This window comes from Durio zibethinus, chromosome 5 (genome assembly GCF_047325235.1).
Source record: "Durio zibethinus cultivar Kanyao isolate XHJ-2024 chromosome 5, ASM4732523v1, whole genome shotgun sequence".
In the NCBI taxonomy this organism is placed as follows: domain Eukaryota; kingdom Viridiplantae; phylum Streptophyta; class Magnoliopsida; order Malvales; family Malvaceae; genus Durio; species Durio zibethinus.
Window position 1 is genome coordinate 21141986 of NC_143166.1, and position 15879 is coordinate 21157864.

The window sequence follows — 15879 nt, forward strand, 5'->3', positions numbered from 1 at the left end:
TATTTATGACAAAAGATAAATTGTCACAGCATTGGTGATATAATTATCGTCACCAATTATTATAAAATAATGTCAAGCATAACAATAAAAGCAAACGCCGTCTTATACTTTTTTTTGTGATGTTATTTTTCATCGACTATTTATGAAAAAAAAAATGTCACTAAAAGCTATAATTGTCACAAAATAAATGACAAATTCTAATATATTAGTGACGAAAAGTAAATAATCACAATTTTAGTGACCTAATTATTGTCATCAGTGATTATAAGATAATGTCAAACATGACAATAAAATCTAAAATCACCTCGTGTTTTTTTAAGATATTAGATTTTGTCAGCTATCTATGAAAAAAAATCATTAAATGCTATAATTGTCACAAAATAAATGATAAAATAATAATCTTCTTAGTTGAACAAAACTAATAATCTTGAATCCTGCTTCTTGGGCCCGCAATATTTGCTCCAATCTTTTGTGTTTTTCCATTGGTGATAATACTTCAACATACTGCAAGATATCAGAATGATGAATTTCTCAATAGCTCTATAATAAAAGTAACCATTTATTCACAATAAAAAATACTAAACAACTTTTAGGTTCCCAAATCTACATTAAATTAAATCAAGATTAGTAGTAAGAGAGTTCAAACCTGCGTAATAGACTTGTTTGCCACAAGCTCATCAATATTGCCAATGTTGACCTGAATAGGATCTACCAGTAGATCTACTACAATTTTTTGGACTTCCCTTGGCCATGTTGTTGTGTACATGAGAGTCTAGTTGCAAGTAGGCACTTTTTTCGCAATCTTCCATATTTTAGGTTGAAAACCCATGTCTAACATTCGATCAGCCTCTTTTAACACAAGGTAAGAAACTTGATGGAGGCTAATTCTCCTCATCTCTAGAATATCATTTAACCGGCCAGGAATGGCAACCCCGATATCTACTCCTCTCTCAATCTCTCTCAATTGAGGACCTTTTGGTGCTCCTCCATACAAACACTGCACAGAAACATATAAAACTAACATCAGTAAAAAATCATAATTCTACCTTCACCTTTGAAAGACTTCTTTGTTGACATTATTGAAGAAATTAGAAGACAAAAAAATTGAAAAAAAAAAATTTGAACAAATTGAAGTCCTGACTTAAAGAATGGTAACATACTGTGCAACTAATTCTTGATGACTTCCCAAACTTGTGAGCTTCATCTTGTAACTGAGTAGCCAACTCTCTTGTTGGTGACAATACTTACATAGTTGGATCCATTTGAGGATCATTATAGCAATGCTTGAGATGCATAAATCAAGGAATTAGGTAACCCAATGTTTTCCCATAACCTATTTTCGCAATGGCCACTACCTCTACCTTGCAAAGCAATTGGCCATGACTGAGCCTGAAGTAGGGATGGAGTAGAAAACCTAGCATTGTGTACCTGTTAAAACAAAAAAAAAAAAAAGATCCAACAACCTTCGTGAGCAGAAGTATTGCCTTTAATACTTATGGTTTTCTTTTAAAAGTTATAGAGGAGTGGCTTATGTCAGAAGAAGCATCACCCCCTTATGCAAGCAGCCAATGCTTACCGACGCAAGTTGGAACAAAATGAGGCCCCTTCTTCCGTTTGGACATGGCATACTAAATCATCATGTATGGCAATCCTGACCACAAACTTGGGTCATTTAGAAAGCCCTTCCTAAAAGTACATGGTGGAGCCAGTAAAAGGAACGAGAGGATGACACATGAATGAGGCGTGGAGAATGGTGCAGTTACAGGGCTGCCTTGGCTCTGTTTCTAGGTTAACGCAATAATCCTCTATTTTTCCTTTTGGAGTGGGCGTTTTGGTTACAACAGTGGATAATAGGATGGAAGGTTGGTAAGTTGGTAGCTAGTTATTAGCAAGTCACCAAAGCTAACAATACAAAGTGGATTTGTCCATATCTATTTGAAAGACCACAATCAGAAATAATATGAACTTCCAAAACAAGAATATGGATGCAATGTTGTGACAAATATAGGACTAAGAATCAATTATTCATTTAATACAAACTTCAAGTAACCTAAAAGCATATTTTCATTAATAGTTGAAAACCTGCATAAATTAATAACAATACAATTGGCAATCCTGTAAGCTATATTTTGATAGTAGGCTATCATGTCAGTTGAGTACTAATAAACTGTTCTGCACCACCTTATTATGCAATCACTATGCTAAAATAAAACCATGTAAATAAATTACATATGTCATCAGGCTTTAATGGATAACACTATAGCCATGCAGGTTAGGCTTTATATTGTATACTTATTACTAGTAAATATGACATTAAGCATTTGGCTCTCTCTAGTGGCTGCAACAATAATGAGATGAGACTTAGCTTGAAATCCAATAGTTTATTTTACGAACAATAATCTTTGTAAGTCTATCATAACTTACGATGACCAATTCGTAAACACAGACTATCCATCACGTTATAATTCCACACAATCAAAATATTCCATTGTAAAATATTCCATTGTAAAGCACACAATAGGCTTTAACTCTAACAGGTAAACAAGAAAATGTAATTAGCTCTTTCACCATTCACTTTAGAATTCTCCAGCTTCAAGAAAAAAGGACCCTTTAGTTGACTTTGCAATTTGTTCATCAAGAGATTGTATGATACAAAAAGGTTCCCGTAACATTGAGCACATAGAAAAGCATTGATTTAGTCACTTTTTAATGGCATACGTTTTAATGGCTTCTTCACAAAAGTCAGTTATCCATATGAAATTCCTCTCTTTTTATAGCCAGCTTAGTAATGGACATCTATGCAAAACAAAAGCACCTCACCATTTATGCTTTAGGCATCCAAAGTGGCTCAATAAATAGATAAATAAATAAATAAAAACCTATTCCTCCTTACAGAGAGTTATAGGATTGGGACGGCAAGGAACCAAGCATATGTTTAAAAGACATAATTATCATGAAAAACCCTTAAATTTAAATTTTTAAGGGAAAAAAAAAAGAAATTGCATAATCCACAGTGCTTTGTGGTGCTATAAAATTCTAGCATTGAAAGAAAAAGAAAGAACTATAAGAAATTAACATCACCATCCTCATATAAACTCTAGCTATTTCAACAGCAACATAGTGAACTTCAGTCCTAAGTTGCATGCAATGGCCTATCCATAATTAGTGTGAATCTTTAATTTTAACTGTATATTCAATGCAAGACTATAAAAAATGAAAGCCAACTCATTGATCAATGATCAGTCAATAACTATTGAAGGCTTTTATCTCTCACTGTGCTTCATCTTTCTCTCAAGTCATAACATAGCATAACTTTCAAAGAATTTCTTCATGTAATAGAAACTATCTAAACCTAGCAAAAAACTTTGTTGATGTTATACCATCAAAAAAATTTGCAAAATATACATAAACAGTAAGTGTATAGATAGTTTACTGAAAGGATAGTACCTTTTTCTGATGGAATATTTATTATGAATTTGATTAACTACTGCTAAACTGAACTGTGCATATCTACTCCACCCATATTTATTATGAGTCAGCAATATCCAAATACATAGACAAATGATCCGCATTGTTTCCTTTACTAAATATCAGTATTCGCCTAAGGAATTCAAACCAAAAGTATCAATCATCAATAGCTATTGCCAAAAATAGAAAGAAGGAAAGAAAAATGGTACTAGCAATAAGAAGGGAATGAGAAATATAACATTTAAAACAACCGACAACAAAGACTTCGAAGTAATGCTTCTTACTGTTTAACCTAGAGAAGTTATCAATCCTCCAAGTAAATCTTGATGGAGGATCCTCCACTGGTTAATTTTCCACAACATTTGCAGTCTCAGCTTGTGCTACAACAACAATTAAGACATAAATCACAAGAATCACAATCAAATTAAACCCACTATTTTCAGTGCCCAAAAAAATTAACTAGATTTTTCCCAAACGATTCAAAAAAGTAAATTTCTTTAAAAAATTATTGAAAAAGAAAAAGGGCAACTTTCATGGGTTGGTGATTGTCGGTTAAATCAGAGTTTGGGATGAACATTTCCTCATCTTCTTGTTGCTAAAAAATCAAGATAAAAATTCCAAAAATAATTAAATCGGATGAAGTCAAATCCATAAAGAAATCAAATTGAAGAAAAAAAGAACCCTAAAAACCCACCAAAGGCAACAATCAATCAAAATAATTTTTTTTATAAAAGAATTAAAAAAGAAATAGAGAGAGAGGATACATTGATGGGGGCAGGGGTCATGACAGTCATGGCTATAAAATTGAAAGATAAATTTGAAACTAATAAAGAGAGGAGAAATAAAAAATGGGGGAAATTGGAGAAAGATTTTTTTTCTCTTTTTTTTTTTTTTTGTTTGATTCTATTTGGTGATTTATTACAGTGAAGAGCAACGACGAGAGGAAAAGATCATTAGATGGTCGAAACTGAGCGGGAGAAAAAAGGTCTTTCTATTGTCTTTATTTGGAAAATGGGTTTTTTTGGAATTTCAGTAATTTTTTGTACTTTCTACTTCTTTTTGAGAGACACGAACGCATAAAAAGTATATTTAAGTACGTACTATGCACCTTACCAAAAAAAAAAAAAAGTACATACTATGCACATTTAATAATTTTATTTTATCATAAATTTTAAATAAAGTAGTAATTACATTAAAAAAATTAAATTTAATAATATTCGTTTAATCTATAAACACTTTAAAATAAAAGACAATAAAATAGAATCAATAAAAATTTTGATTAAGAGATAATTATGCGTACAATTTTTTTTATTTAAATTTGTAATTGAATTTTGCTAATAATTAAAAATTTTTATCAAATTCAAGCTAAAATTTATAATATCATTAAAAATCAAATGTTATCAAGTAAATCAATTTGGACATGTGATAATTGAAAGAAATGTGATCCTAATTCAGAATATCACATGTAAAAAAGATAGATCAACCACAAAATTAGATAATTTTTTATTATACATACTACTATTTAGAAATTAGAATAATATTTATTAGAAAAATATTAACTTGTTTTATTTTAAGAAAAGTTATATTTATAGTTTTGAGAAAAAATTATTTTTCTAATGATAAAATGCATTGTTAGTATTTTTATAAAAATTAAACCTATCAACTTCAATATATATAATACTAATAATTTATTATGCACATTTAACTCTTTTTTTACCGACTGTATATTCCAATATATTAAAAGTAATAAAATAAAAAAGTTCACATTTGGATTTAACTCATCCTAAATCCAAATGATGCTAAATTAATAATATACTAAATGCACACTTAATACCATATATTAATGTGATGAAATTGTAATATCATTAATATTTTAACTAAAGTATTCAATTTATGACAAAAATTAATAACGTCATATAAAATCTATAAAAAAAAATCATTATAGATAAAATTTTAAATTAGTAACAAAATTATAACTTCAATTAAAATACAAAACTTCACAAAAAAAAATTTTTCCTTCACAAAAAAATTTTTTTCACTAAATAAAATTGATAGTAAAAATTTGTAACATTTATGTTATCGTTATATAATACCATAAAATAAAAGTAACGAAATTACAATGTCATTAATAGTTAACTAAACTATTTCATTTATGAGAAAAATTGATAACATCACCTAAAATCTATTAGAAAAAATTTGTCATAGATAAAATTTTAAATTAGTGACAAAATTTAAACATCACCTAAAATAAAAAAATGTCACAAAAAAATTTCTTACCAAATAAATTTGACGATAAAAGTTTGTGACATTTATATTATCGTCATATACCACCATACATTGACATGACAAAATTGCAATATCATTAATAGTTAATTAAAGTATTCAATTTATGACAAAAACTAATAACGTCACCTTAAATCTATCAGAAAAAATTCATCACAAATAAATTTTAAATTGGTGACAAAATTATAATGTCACTTAAAATAAAAAATATCACAAAAATATTTTCCACCTAATAAATTTAGCGGTAAAATTTGATGAAAAGATTTTGGTGATGTTATCATGTGACGATTTTATATATCATCATATAAAATATTAAAATAATATAAAAGGGTGATGAAGTATATTTTTCATCACCTATTACATACTTTGCATGACAAAATATAATGTGTCACTTAGAAAAAAACATTACAAATTGCTAGATTTGTTGTACCCATGCTACAATCTATCAAGATTTGGTGATCAAAGAAGTTCTCCATGAAGAATTTAGGAGAAGCAACATATGTGCTGGCATAAAACTCTATAGAAATAGTTCAAAAAGGTTGCTCGATCTTTCACAATCCGAATACATTGACAAAGTGCTAAAAAGGTTTAGCATTGAAGAATACAAAAAAGGATTCTTATTAATGTCACATGGCATAAATCTTTCCAATGACATGTGTCCTAAAACACAAATTGAGAAATATGGCATGAATAAGGTTCCATATGCTCCGCTAATTGGATCTATTATGTATGCAATGCTATACGCAAGGTCTCATATCTCATATACTCTAAACATAACTAGTAGATATCAAGCAAATCCAGGTGAATGTCACTAAAAGATTGTGAAAACAATCCTTAAGTACTTAAAAAGAACTAAATATGTGTTTCTTATCTATAGTAGAGCCAAACACCTAGTTGAAAGGTATTATAATGCAAACATTCAATTCGACAAGGATAATAGCAAGTCTCAAAGTGGCTATGTTTTTACTCTAAATGGTAAGCAGTGAGTTGGAAAAGTTTCAAATAGAGTACAACTATAGACTCTACAATCGAAGTCAAATATATCTCTTCATCTAAGGTTGCCATAAAGGTCATTTGGATCAAGAAGTCTGTAATTGAACTAAAGTGTTGTTCTTAGCATTGTTGATCTAATAATGGTCTATAATGACAACAATGAAGCAATCGCTCAAGCCAAGGAACCAAGATCTCATCAAAGATCCAAACATGTATTTAGGTGATATTTTCTTATTAGAAACTTTGTTCTAGAGGTGATGTTACAATTGAACAACTACCCACTGAGGATAACATTGCTAATCCTCTTACGAAAGCTATGTTTAAGCAGAAACATGATAGTTATGTAATCAAATATGGTATTAGTTACATGATTGATTGGTTTTAGTGCAAGTGAAAGATCATTGGTCTTTACCCTTCAAGCCGAATCATATAAAGTCTTGTTTATTTATCATTAAGCTTGTTTACATATATTTTCAATATTAATGCTTATATGATAAAGTTCTCGAAATATAAATAAAGATTTGCAAGAAAATTACAATTAGATCATCATTGCATAAAAAGTTATATGTTTCAAAATAGTTCTTAGTCGATGCTTTATCAATAAGAAGATATTGACAAAAGTTGTTAAGACTAGCACACGGTCATGCTTTTACTTATAAAACAAGCAACCAATCTTACAGGTTAAAGTTTTGGTAAACTTGAGATAACATATGAGTGCTTGTTATAAGAATAAGTTTACTGAACATGATTCGATATAAGAATATTATATGATAGTTCACATAGTGTCTATTCCTACATTCTCATGTAATGATTGTATAAGTTATCATTTGACTTAAGATTACTTATGATCTTATATAATGAATGTTATATTTTGACTTTACTTTACTTATGGTTCTAACCTAGAAAACTTCAATCGAATATTATTAGGTATAACATGACAAGCAAACTAAAAAAGGTAGCTACACTTTAATAGAAAAACAATAGTTTCAAGTTGTCATCCATTCTTTACCACATAACTAGACCACATTAAAATGCACTTAACCCATAATAAGAGTATAACAACTCTCATTATTGTTTCTCATAATTTTCAATTAGAGGAAAATCATTTGGAAGCATCTAAACAACTAGTTCTAAAGGAAGGTTGGGTTGCAAGTACAAATCACATGGTGGGAACAATGAGAGAACTTATAAAAGGCTAAAGAAAGGCTAAAGTTGCAAAAAACAAGGTCCCAAAGGTCATTCTAAGAAAAAAAAAGTTAGAGTCAAGTGCTTTAATTATGAAAAAAATGGTCGCTTTGCTTGTGAATATAACGAGGTAAATTATGTTCAAACTCTTAAAGCATTATTAAGTAATGCTAAAAGTATTGTTTTGATTACTAAATATCATCATTTATGGATTGTAAACTCAAAAGTCATAAACCATTTAGCATGAGATAGGAATGTGTTCATGGATTTACGTCGATTCCACGAGGTATAAAAATGGATATATATTAAGAAATAGTTCATGAATTGAAGTAAGTGGTATTTAAACTATAAGCTATGCATGCATGGTGAAAAAACTCTTATCTTACATAATGTATCATTTGCTCTTAATATTTGATGAAATTTGATTTTTATCATGATTCTTCTTAGCTTAAAATTTGTTTTACACTTTAACAGTAGAGGTGTTAATTTGTATTTAGATACAGGTTACTATGAATTTGGATTTCTATCAAATGATTTTATTTTGTTAGATATTGTTTCATACAATAATTTAAGCTTTTTCCTTATAAATTATTTTGAATCAAATATTAATGTAAATATTTGGCATGCTAGATTTAGTGATATAGGTCAACAAAGAATAGATAGACTAGAAAAAGATGGATTATTATACCCTATTAATAAGGTTAATCTACCACTGTGTGAAAATTATCTATGAGGGAAATTGATAAGAAAACCATTTGTAAATGAACTACAACTAAAATTCTATTGTAATTGATACATTCTGAAATTTATAGCCCAATGAAAATGAGGGCACGCAATGGAGATTAGTATTTGATCACTTTCATTGATGATTGCACGCATTTTGGGTTTATTTATTCGATTTCTCACAAGTCTAAAGCATTAGAGTGGTTTAGAAAGTATGTGACCTCGGTAGAGAATCAATTAGATAAATATGTTAAGATGTTGAGAATGGATTAAAGACATGAGTATTTGTTCGATTAGTTTAGACAATTATGTGTTAAAAAATGTATCAACAAGCAATTCACCATTTTAAGGATTAAACAACAAAATAGTTTTTTTAAGAGAAGAAATAAAACTCTTTTGGAAATGGTTAGGTCTATAATGACCAAGAAAATTTACCAATCACCTTTTAAGGTTACACATTGCTAAGTACAACCTATATACTCAATAAAGAACCATCTTATTAATTGCATCCTCCCTTTATAAGTTATGGATTAAGAGAAAACCCGATCATAGTGATATGAAACCTAAGGGTTATACTACATATATACATAAATTCGCTTATTCACATGGCAAGATAGGTCCTTAAGGCAAAAAGAATATATTTGCAAGACATTTTGAGCATCCAAAGGGATATATGTTCATAGGTGAATAGTCAAGTGGGGGTGTAATTGAGTTTGACTCATGAAATGTCACTTTTTTGGGAACTGAGTTTCTAATAAAGCATGAGATAAACTAGGATAAATTTTTTTATGAGATTGAGGATACAAATGATTTTTTAGTTCTAAATCAGTTAATACATCCAAATGGGAGCATGACTAAAGATGATGAATTTTGTGAATTAGTTTCCCAAGAATTATAAGTCTGGCTAAGTAATTATAAAAACATTCCCCAACATTGTTTTAACAAAAAGAGGAAGCTTTCTTGATTACCCCACAAGAGAAAGAAAAGCTGAGAAATGTTAAAGAAGCTCAAAGAAGCTTTCTTATCTCCTGAAAAAAGGTAAAATAATGTAATGTAAGAAAAGATGGAGTTTATGAAATTAAACCATGTATGGGAATTGGTTGATATTTCTAAAGGAAGCGATTAGGAAACAAATAGGTTATTAAGATTAAGCATAAGTCAAATAAGACAATTAAAAGACTAAAGCTCGTCTGGTAGCAAATGGATAGTCAACAAGAGAGAATTTATTATAAATAGACTTTTTCTCCTATTTGAGATTTACCTCAATACTCTTAATTCTAATTATAACACCAGTTTAGATTTAAAGTTACATTAAATGGATATGAAAACTATCTTTCTAAATGAAGAACTGAAAGAGAAAATCAATATGGAAAAGCACAAAGTATGCAAGCTATTAAGATCGATTTACAATCTTAAATAATGTTCTAGACAACGGTATATTAAATTTTCTCAAGTGATAATTTTATATAATTTTATCATGATTCATGAAGACCATTGTGTGTATATCAAAAAAGAATAAACCAATTTTGTCATTTTGTCATTTTATTTGGATGATATAATATTGGTTCAAACTGGTAAGGAAGACATCACTGAGGTGAAAATTGGTTGTCTTCAAATTTTGAAATGAATAACACAAGTGAAACAACTCATATACTTGGTGTAAAAATTAAGAGAAATCATTTCAAGAAGTTGTTAGCTTTTTAACAAGAGCAAAATGTTAAAAAAATTCTTAAACGATTTAATATGCAAGACTGCAAACCAATTGATACTCTTAAAGCAATGGTGAATGCCTAATGTCTTAAAAACCCATAGAAAAAGGAACAAAAAACAAAAGTTCCTTACTTTAGTATTATTGGAAGCCTTATGTATGTTATAATCTATACAAGGCCAAACATCTATTATGTCATAGGCATGGTAAGCAGATATCAATTCAACCCCGATCAACCCTATCAAAAGTTGTTAAGAGAATATTAAAGTATCTAAAATAGGCATTATGGATTATTTGTGCTATTAAAAAAGTGATCTACATTTGGTTGGCTATACAAACACCAATAGGGAATGAGATTTAAACAAAAGAAATCTACTTCTGGCTATGTTTTCTTTCTAAATAGTGGAGTTATTTCATGGAGCTATCTACAATGAAAGCTAAATTTGTTGCATTTTAAACACTATTGCAAGAAACTGTTCAGTTTAAGAGATTCTTAAATAATTTAGGATTTAGAAGGATAAGTCTAACTCAATGTTAATGTATTGCAATAGTTAAGCTATAATGCATTCACAAAGGATCTCAAATATCATTCAAAAACCTAATACATAGATAGCGAGTATAAGTTTGTGAGAAACATGACGCACAAAAGGAAGTCACCATGCAATACATTTCTACGCATAAGATGATTGTAAATCCATTTACTAAGTACATACATAGAGATATGTTTAATAGTGACATGAAATCTCTATGATTGCATAGATGTTGATGTAAATGTAGATATACAGATTAAAATGTTCTATATAAACAATCTATGATATTTTTCCAATCAAGTTAACTTGTACTGAATACAATTAATACTTTAGTACTTTGTCTTATGATGCATGCACACATATATATGTATATATAAATATACGATATGATTTGAAAGGTATGTCAAACAAATGATTGGCATTGTCACACAAGCAATCACCTCGATGGCTTAGTCTCGTTAGAGATAAGATTAGTTTAAATTGTGGATTGAGAGCACAAACTTAAAAGGAATCTCCTTGATAAAGAATTAAAATGAAGTCACTTGATAATGAGATTAGTGATAAAAAATGAGTAGTTTCATGGTTGACTTTATTTATCCTAAATGCCAGGTGGAAGTCTTATAGATTATGATAAATCAAGTGGAGTTGTGGGCTCAAGTTAGATATTAAAAATATTTGAACATCACATGTACAATATTAATATGATATTGTAGCTTGTTTTATATACCACATATGTATTGTTTGATTAACAAGGGTAACAAAAGAATAAATCTTTGCTTCTTAATTGTGTGAAAGCTTTAAGATCAAAAAGATTTCCTATTTAGTACCTACCTCAAGGACTTTTGACTGTTTCTTTAAGTTTCAGTTTAGTGATAGCTATTTTGAATGCTACCTACCTTAAGGCATATATAGAGAGCAACTGAATTGAAATGGAGAGATTTTAGAAGAAAGGAAGATCATTCTAATGTCAAATTTGATTGTATTCACAAGTTCACCAAGTATTTTTGAGATGCTGAACATAACTGTGAATACATAAGTATATCATGTAATATGATAAAAGATATCGTGAAAAACCTGAAATGTGACTGAATGAATCTAAGGTGTTAGATACCTATTCTTTTTGTGCTTGCGAGTTATTATACATACCAAACAGTTATATAATTAACTAGATGTGATTATGAACTAAAAGTCGTATAGCAACTAGCTTTCAAAGTTTGTTGGCCACATGATTTGTTTCCTTGTATGAATCCAATGTAAGGAATAGAAAAAAGCGTGTTCTTGATTATGAGAGTTTGACACCCATGCTGTACAAGTGGGACATGTAAGAAAAATGGGATGTCAAGTCCGCCTATAATGGGTGACTCGATCTCAATATATTGAATACTACTCTAGGGAGTTTATGTTTTTTTAATTGAATAGGAAACCACCTTAGGCAATTAAAGATATGTTTGAATTCAAAAAGAAATAGATGCTCCCATTGTCTTCTATAAATAAGTGGCATATGACCACATTAAAGGATGATGCAAAACCATACACAAAGAAGGAATAAGGAAGAGTATGTTCAATAGTATAGAGAAAACTCTCACAATAAATTTTTTGTATTTTGGTGTGTGAAGGATTTACACCGTAGAAATGAACAACTTCTAATTATGTGATTTTGTTCACCAATCACCTATTCAAGTCAGATATCACCTTTGCAAATTAAGAAAATCTTCCACATTTATTTATATGATCATGTTTATGTTATCCATCAATAAAAGCTTAATACGTGAAGAGGAACGAATGGGAAAGATGAAAGTTGCAGTTGCTTTTATATGTTGGATGATATCGAAAGAGAGGTCCATGCACCATAGTTTTTACCAAAATTGAATTGCAGTTACATTCTATTATTGGAGGATTGAGTTGGTACTAGGAAGTTTAACCAGCTTTGTGAACCTATGGGGTGTATTTCTTCAAAAATAAATGGTTGAAAAGAGGTGCCTGTTTTGTGCACTGAACTAGATGATGGTTGGCATAAAATAAATTGTGATGGAGCCTTTCAGCTTGACACTCGTAATGCAGGTGTGGAGGTGAATGCCGAGGGAAAGCTAGTTGATGATATTTGTGCTGAAGTTAAGACAAATTGTGCTCTTATTCCTGAATCACTTGCTGTACGAGAGGAAATCAAGCAGAGATGGATTCCTCAATTATTCATTCTGAAATTGTGGATGGAAGGAGGCTTAAGAATTGGAGAATAAGGCCGATTGTAAGCAATATCCAAAGTATGTTGCAAAAGAGCCCTGACAAGAAAATTCTTTTAATTTGGCGAAATGCAAATAATGTTGTAGATCGGGTAGCCTCTCAAGCTATTAAGGGGATGTGCAGAACAGGTTGGGTCAAGCAACCTCCATCCTCTTTGGTACGTATTCTCAGTCGAGATGGGTTGCCTGCCCCTCTCTCATTTTTTTTTCTTAAGTAGTAGCAGAGCAGGGGTGACTTTAGGGGGACTAATTTGCGTGCTTGTTTTACGTTTCATGTTGTCCCATTTGTACTTGAGCATCATATCAACAAAATTCTATCTGTTGCTTAGGTGGCAATTACTTAGAGAAAGGTACGTATCATCTACAATATTTATACGTACAAATTAATTAGCTGTTATAATAAAGCTACTAATTATGGAAGGGATTAGCATGCATGCTTCATTTGCCAGGTCCTACTAGGAAATATTTTTCATTTCCCAAACTGGAATGCAAAACTGGGATAATTAATTTAACCAAAATCCTTAAATTCCAAAGTTTTTTTTTTTTTTTTTAATTTCTAAATTTGCTACATTAATACAATTGGGTCGTGAAAATCGATAGGAAACTAGTATGCTAAATGTTCTTCCTCAATTAACTTTGCTGATCAATATTTGTCTGATTGTAAGGGCGAAAAGGTTTGAGCCCCCACTGGGCTCAAAACATTAAAAAATTATGTGTCTTAAATAAAATTTTAAGACTTTTTATTGGTCTAAACTTATTAGTTGTTGAGCCTAATTTTGATTCTGTTAAGAATAATATTGATTCTATTAATTGCTACTGTCACAGCAAAGACAATATTTCAGCAATAAACATATGAAAGACTCCACTTTTGTAATCTAATAGGAGATAAATAGTTGAATGATATTATGATAGATTAATAGTGTACATTGAAAAATATGTTTAAAAGTATTGATAATTAAATTATCATGTAGTATATTCAAAATATAAAATTATGTAAAAAAATAATTGTAAAATTTTTAATAATTATGACTAAATATAGAAATTTTATTTATTATTATTATTATTATTATTATTATTATTATTATTGTTGCTCTTTCTATAATTTAATATATTTAAACCAAATCTCATTAAAAAAATTTTCTGGCTCCACTAATGCATTTAATGATCACGGTATCCTACCTGCTAAATATTTAAAAACTATCTTTCTCGCTAAAATTAAATGTAGGACTTGCCTTTTTTTATTATTATTATTATTAGAAAGATGAAGCAACGGAAATGCAAGATTTTAAAGCGGGTTTTTATTTTTCTTGGCAATACAAATCAAATTGAAGGCATGTTTAAGTAGAAAATTAAAGTTACACATTCATCTCAAAATTGAAATTCGAAAAAAAAACTTTTATTTCTTAGAAAGTACATTTCTAATCTCAATGATAGTTGTTTAATCTCTCTAAAACTAACAGATATTTATGTCGAAAATCCATCTAAAATTGGTCGGTATTGCTATGACAATAGCAATGGATTTTTGGCAGCGGATAGATAAGAGTTTCTGTATTAAGTGAAAGTTAAATTTCAGAAATTGACAAAATTCAGTAATTATATTCCAAGATAATACTCCAAGAAATATCCAGCTTTCAATCGGGTTGGCAACTTGCAAGTTGCTGGGTTGCACCCGACAGATACCCAAGTTGGATGGAACCCCTAGTAACAAACCTTATTGTCACGGGTCTAATTCACAGCTTACGTAGTAAAGTTGTAGAGGTTTAAGACTCTCAATTTGTTGTCCTAATCGCACATTAATCATGTTTCACACAGCTTCCTAAAAGCCTTTGTCTTCCTATATGTTGTTGTTGAAGGATTCATATATATACATAGTTTTCAACAATGACTCTTCTGGAAATTTGATCTCATAATATTCTCATGTCTTGCTTCAGGCCATAGTAATTTGACAATTTTAGCTTTAAACTCAAGAAAATGGGCTGATATAAAAATTCTCCATGATTTAAATCATCATTAAACAATACCAGGTCAACTTTGAAATCTATACATAATGGTGACTTTTGAATTTTCTTCACCTTGCTTTGTTTCTAGAAATTAAATATATTTTTATTAATTTGATCAGTTACTTGTTTCATGCATCACATATATTAAAATAAACCTTGATATATAGGTATATATATTTATATTTATGTAAAGTATGCGAGTATATGGAATAGCAAGATTTTTATACATGATTGCTTGTATAGTTGTACAAGTTACTATTCTGTCGTATTTTTTTTATCAGGGACAACGTGAGATCAACCCATGACTTCATCTTTATGGTTTTCTTTTTAACAAAAGTACTTTACACCTCGAATTCATGGAGCTTTAGGGGATTCCGATTCATGGAATAAGTTCTCTTTTATCAAAACAGAACCAAGATTAATGAGAGCACCGCTTCTTTTTTAACTTTTCTAGGGCAATGGCAAATGATGCCTAAAGAAAAAGAAAGGGCATTATACATAAATGATTGACAAAGTTTTTTAAGCACCAATTCTTTAACATCACAATTTTTTTTTTTTTTTTTTGCCAGTAACTCTTGTCGCTTCACATCATAATAATTACACAAGGACATTAGGGAATGAAGTTTTCTGTTCAATATTTGATTGTATTACTTAAAGGCAGCTTGAGTGTTTCATCACAATTTTTAGGTTTGAAGAGCTAAGGCCTTCAAGCTAAAATAAAATTTAGTCACAATATGCTGATTGCATTT

The 15879-nt window shown here is 29.7% G+C and overlaps 1 pseudogene across 1 annotated transcript; it reads right to left on the reverse strand.

The window, feature by feature from the left end:
- Positions 1-209: 209 nt before the first annotated feature.
- Positions 210-4449, reverse strand: LOC111282799 (DEAD-box ATP-dependent RNA helicase 46-like; annotated as a pseudogene). Its single transcript, XR_016342184.1, has 5 exons — positions 3753-4449; positions 1577-3601; positions 1161-1428; positions 647-997; positions 210-504 (listed from the first exon to the last, which is right to left on the reverse strand). The product of XR_016342184.1 is annotated as a DEAD-box ATP-dependent RNA helicase 46-like (transcript).
- Positions 4450-15879: the final 11430 nt, after the last annotated feature.